The sequence below is a fragment of the Electrophorus electricus genome, chromosome 3 (assembly GCF_041902795.1).
Source record: "Electrophorus electricus isolate QZ-2024a chromosome 3, ASM4190279v1, whole genome shotgun sequence".
Taxonomy (NCBI): domain Eukaryota; kingdom Metazoa; phylum Chordata; class Actinopteri; order Gymnotiformes; family Gymnotidae; genus Electrophorus; species Electrophorus electricus.
This window is the reverse complement of record NC_137499.1, coordinates 11,481,105-11,487,652: the sequence shown is the minus strand read 5'-3', so window position 1 is coordinate 11,487,652 and position 6,548 is coordinate 11,481,105.

The window sequence follows — 6,548 nt, the reverse complement described above, 5'->3', positions numbered from 1 at the left end:
TACAAGAAGATAAAGTGGTTTTGGAGGTAAATGGGGTGAAAGAAACAGAGCAGAAGGAAAAGGTATTTGAGGAAAAAATGGACAAGCTAAAACAAAATGAGGAGAGTATGAATGTAGAAAAGGTGAACGAAAATGGGAGTGGGGTCCTGTCGGGATGCAACGGAGAAACAAATACTTTAAAGGTGACAGTGATAGACAATGCGACCCCAGATGAACAAGCAGCAAGTGTAAACAACGGCAACACAAACAACAATAACAACAACAGTAGTGGTGCCACGTGGCTGGGGTTTGATGGCATTACAGCAGAGCAAAGTCTAATAGACTTCTGTTCACTTTCATCCCCTTCGACTCAGGTACCTGTGAAAGAGGAACTGAACACCAAGGAAACAGGGCATGCTGACACTTTACAATTCATGTACCTGCATGGTACTCCTGTACCTCCACATGCCAACAAAGAGGACACATCAAAGATGACAGTAGATCACCACAGTGGCAGAGATTTAATTAGTGAGGATCCAGATGAGCAAATGACATTCAGTACCTCCCAGTTCCTGGATGACATATTTGCAGGCTTTGGAGCGAGCTCAAGCCTGACATCTGATTTTAAGGGCAGCATTTACAGCAAAGAATCTAGCTCAAAATCGGCAGACTCTCCCCTGGATGACCTTATGGATTTTGGAATGGAAAGCAAGAAAGTAGCTGACAAGCAAGCTGTGAAGGAAAGGATTGAGGAGCTCAATAATTCTGACACCAAAGCTGGCTTGCTGGCTAAAACCAACTGCCTATGGGGAGTGGAACCAGAATCACTGTCCATAGAGGAGCAAATCAAACAGAACAGATATTACGAAGATGATGATGATGATGATGATGATGATGATTGATGAAGGTCACAATTTAAAATGAGAATAAAATTAGCCATACCTCCCAGCTGTTTTATACACACCCTGTGCTTCAGATATTACCCTATTTCTGTCCATGGAGAGATGGTTATTATTTACTCATATTCTTTTGTACACAATATACAGTAATCCAATGTTGTTGCTATTCTGCACATTACGTCTAACACATTATTCTTTTTAAAAGCTTTATTTAAAGCACCTGGTGTGCAGTACAAAAAGGCAAACTATGATGACTATTCTTTGTTTTGCTGTATACGTTTAACTCAGTTTCACATATCTTTTGCTTGATTAAGATTTTTCTTGTTTGTTAGGTGTTTTGTTTTGTTTTGGGTTTTTTTTGTGCAGATGCTCATTTTCTTTCTTAATACTTGTAGGTGGTTGTAATGACCTGATTATCACGACTACAGAGAGTTCCTGCTTTTCAGGCTGGTCAGGGATTATTTCTGTTATATTGCTTTTGCATTAATCAATAAAATAATTTTCTGAAATCTCGTCAGTTTTGCATTGTACTTGATATGGCAGTGGTGTTTAATACCTACACTTAAAAACCGTGAAAAATACATAGTGATGCAAAGTCATAAGTAACAAAATTCTAAATCTGAAAATTATGTTTTGAATATTTGTTTCTCCTAATGGGTAAATAAAAGCGAAGAATTATATCAGAACAAAAGATTTTATTGTCTGGTTTTACCACGCACTACAAACGTTCATTTAGATTAACATTTGTCAAATTAAAGCTGTCTGTAGGGCGGCCAGGCAAGTATTCACACAGCCCAGTGCAAGCAGGCTTCACAGGGTGGCGTGCTCCTCCAGCATCGTCAGCTTCTGATTGGACGCCTCCCTCGCGCGCCGCTGAGCACTTCAGTTCATGGGTCAGTAGCCAACCGCGAGCATCCCTTAGAACCGAATGTGGAACGCATAAAATCAGGTAGGCTTATGTTTGCTGTCTGCTCCAGCCCCGTCTACACCGAGGTTTTGTTCCTTCTTTCTCTGTAGACTGCGGCTTATTTGCATTTGTACGTGCGTTTGGCTTTTGCAGCGTTCGTGTCCGCGCCATTCAAAGACGTACATCCTTCTGTATGGCACGGGAGTCATATGATGCTCATGTACCTAGAGCCGAGCCCTCATGTGGCGTTGTCTACGTGTTTCCAACAGCGGTTTCCTTTACTGTTTAGCTGATCTTCTGCAGTAGTTAACGGTAGGGCACTTCACTCTGATACAGGTTTTCAACTGTCCTCCACATAACTGCTGTGATTCAGTTTGCCGGTGTGTAAATATGTGTGATCCGTATGTTAACCTTCCGAGGCTGATGCGTAGGTTGCACATCGGCGGTAGGGTGGCCACTTGAATAACCGCTAAAAGGAGGACATCACAACCTCAAAAGGGAAATATGACACTACAGCACACAACCATAAAACCCATAACCTGTCTAGCTTGCTAACAGAGATGGCCAATTTGATCAAGACATCTGTACTCATCAAACTTGGCACCTACTTGGCAGTATTTAAGTCTGCCATTACAGTGTACAGAGGGCATGAAATCCCTCTTTCCTACTCTTTGAAAGGAACGGATGTGAGGACCACTTCTTTTTGGTGTATATTTGGACTAAATCGACGTCTGGCTACCCCGTCATCCTTCTCGAGTGAGTTGGTGGCTGTTTCCATTGATCAAGGCAAATCAAGGCGAATATCAATCAAGGAAAAATACTTTGTATTACATTGGTTAAACAGGTTCCCTCATCCACCGGCTAAAAGACCCCACTCAGTTAGGATGCATGCAACGGTGTGAAAATACCAAAAAGAAAAAACGACTTCACTTCTCAGTGGTCAGGACATGCTTTCCTTTGGAATTGCGATAAGAATGAATGTCACTGCTTCTGTGCACTGTGCCAGACTTAAACACTGCCAAGTAGGCGTCGGGTTTGGTTGTGCAAAACCTTAATATACGTTACAGATTTCTAGATAAAATTGGCTCCGTCTGGTAGCTAACCAGGTTATTGTGGTTTTGGGAGTTGTAATGTCACATCACCCGTGTGTCTTTCGGGGTGTTTAAGTGGCCACCCTGGTGTCTGTCCGGTCGTTTTACCGGACGGGAGCTAGTGAGCTGAAACACCGACCGGCCACCCTAACCGGCGTTCGACAATCATCATACACCCGTTAAATCGCTCGGCGTCAGCTCTTGTCAGCAATCCAGTTCCGCAGTTTTCTTTTCTAAATATTGATTTTTGCCTGACCCCTGGGGTGTAGACTGTCTGCATAACGTTGGACTGAGAGATCTCGTGGGTCACCGTAAAAGCGCGTTTTGCCGGGACGCACCAATCGACAAGCATCCCGTTAAACGCGCCGTGCCCTCCACACTGCGAGTTCTGCGCTTGGCCGCATGCATAAATCGGTAGCTAACAGAGCAGTCTTTGTTGAGAAACCAAAGTAAATAAGCTAATAGACAACAGAAATGTTTATGATATTCTTAGTCGTTCATTTCTGATTGTTTAAAGTTTGAAGAATTGAGCGGCAAGTTTCTGTCCAGATAAAAACTACAAATGAAAATGAAAAAGATGTTCTTATTCATTGTCTCTGGATGACAAGTGTATTTTGAGAGGTATTTCCATATAAAGGCTAAAAAGTGTGAGTGTGTGTGAGTGTGTGTGTGTGTGTGTGTGTGTGTGTGGCCATTTTAATAACACCCCTAAAAGGCCTTTAAAAAAAGAGCACATCACACCCTCAAAAGGACATACGGGGCATATAGCACTATAACATACGGGGCATATAGCGCTATAACATACGGGGCATATAGCGCTATAACATACGGGGCATATAGCACTCCAGCATACGGGGCATATAGCGCTATAACATATGGGGCATTTAGCACTCCAGCATACGGGGCATATAGTGCTATAACATACGGGGCATATAGCACTATAAAATACGGGCATATAGCGCTATAAAATACCGGCATATAGTGCTATAACATACTGGCATATAGCGCTATAACATACGGGGCATATAGCGCCACAGCACACTAAACCATAAAACAAAAACCTAGCTAACAGAGATGGTGTGTTTTACACACCAAATGTAGCACATACATTATTTGCAGTGTACAGAAGGCATGAGATTCATATTTCCTATTCTTCATAGGGGATAGATGTGATGGCCACTGAGAACTTTTTTTCTTTTTGGTATTTTTACATCACTGCAGACATTAAGTGATTACAATTTAGCTTGAACTTTCTACAGTCAGCTGGTAGGTGAGGTATAAAAAATAGCTTGTGTTCTGTAGGATTTTCAGTATATAAAAAACACGAAACATCTATTCTTTAAGCAATTTAGTAGAAATGCCATCACACATGCCTCTTTATCACTATAAATTATTATTCCTAATTTTTTATGGATGGTTACAGAGAACTGGGATCATCTGCCATAGAAGTAACATTTCTTCTACACTAATTATTTTTAAAAGGTTACATTTTACTAAATGAAAATTTGTAGGTTTATCCCAACAAGAAGTAGATTTCTAACAGGTTACATATTTCAACTTGGCTTAATAAATAATAATAAAATAAAATAAAACTGATCGTTTCTTTCCCTTAAAGGGACAGATTGTTACGAACATTTAGAAATATCTTCACGGAAGAATTAATGTGTTCTGAATTCTTGTGCTTGTGTAACGCGGACAGCAGGAGTGCCGATGCGGCGCGGAGCAGGACACAGAGACTCCCTCGACTGTGAAAGACGTTTATTAACACACAGCATAGACAACGACGGTGGCGCTCACGTCTAACATTTACGGGGAACATGACTCCACACTCAACACGTAACAAGGGCAACCTACACGTAAGCAGAGACGACACAAACAGGCATTACCGCTACACAGCCGTTTAACACTACATCGCGACAATGACCGAAGGGGGGCACACACTCACGGGGATTTATATAGACAGACCAACACGTGCCATTAATCCCCATACAGGTGTGTGCAGTCCCGGGGGGGGCGTGATTACAAACAACGCACATGTGAATCCCCCTGCGCGGCGGGCCGTACCACGTGACTCGTGGGGGAGGAGCGTTCCGTGACAGCTTGCTAGCTAAATTACACTCATAGCTTGAGTGCAAATTTATACAGAAAATATATCAGTTACCAAGCATTTCTCATTTTTTCAGCTACACTGGGGACAAGTGCAAATTGGGGAAATTTAATTTTTGAGCAAATTAATTTGTGTGTAAATTTTCATTTGTTAAAACCATTTTAAAATATTTATTCAGAAAAACTGACTGCTATTGTTTGTGGTTCTCTGTCCTCAAAATGTACCCATACATGCACAACCAAACTGCAGAGTTGAAGTAAAATCCTCTTTATTTTGAAGTACCTTTCAGAAAGTTCAATTTCTAATCTCTTCAAAATATTTATGTGTTTTAAGTATTTTAAACATTTTAAATATTTTGTTACTTTTTTACTGAAACCTTCAGAAACTAAAGAACTTACTTAAACAGAGGTTTGGGGGGGGGGGGGAACTGATGTCTTCATGTGAAAACAGCAAGGTTTATTTCTATTTAATATTTTTATTCAGATGTGGTCATTTGAGTATGTAGGGGGTCCCACAAGGCTAAGAGCATGAAAGGAAGGCACATTCTTTCCAAACAGGCCCTGCTGTTATTCATGTGACATTAAATGCTTGTGTGTGGGGAACAGTGGAGCTTTTTAAAGATCTGCTGTCAAGCATTCAGTCCCATTCTCTACTGCAATAGGCAGATAGTTCTAATTTATTTTAATGAATGACATAAAATTAAGCCTGAATGCTGTGTCTGTCTGCACAGGGCGTAGACTACTTAGCGGGAAGACTTTGAATTTGTAATAAGGTAATGAAATGTCTATCAGAGTATTTGACATCAGATCTTATGACTCGTATGCTTCAGCGATGGAGACCACTTCTTGCATTATAGACATCCTACCATCTGTTGTTCTTGATCTCAGAATAACAGCATCCATGTCAGACCTTCTCAAAATACACTCCACACAACACTTTCAGAAAGGAGCAGTCATGAGAGCAGTCATTGCTTCTGAACTCATGCAAAGTATATTCTTGTATAACAATGACATTTTGTTGCATGAAGTATTTACGGCATAAACTTGGCATGAACCACCACCGCCACCCCCCATTGGCCTGCGTTCAAAGCACTCAAACGTAAGATGTGACATGTCCTCGTGTCCTCCTCTTGCCCAAGTTGCAAAGTCTGAAGCCACGTCTCCTTAAGCTTCTGCATGTATAGTATATGACCTAGTTTTTGTCTCCTGCTCCCCTGAGAAGCATGTATGCTTTATTGTCATTACAATAGGATTACTTTAAGCTCTGTTCTGGCCTGGAAAACCTCAAAACATGTTTACTGTTACAGAATAAGGAGTAATTCAAATTTGGTACTCACAGGGTCACATTTCCTGCAGAGAAAAATATCACAGTGTGCTTTATCTTAAGGCAAAATAGGATGGAAACAAGAGAAAAGAGCTTGCTAGCACAGCTTCCATGATAAAAGCTTTTAAACAGGTCTAAACAGCACTGTGCACTTTCATATAAGATATTTCAACAAAAGGTTGCTGCAGAGATTTGTCTTTCAAGGGGTTTCCTACAACAATTTTAAAGAAAGTTTCATAGCT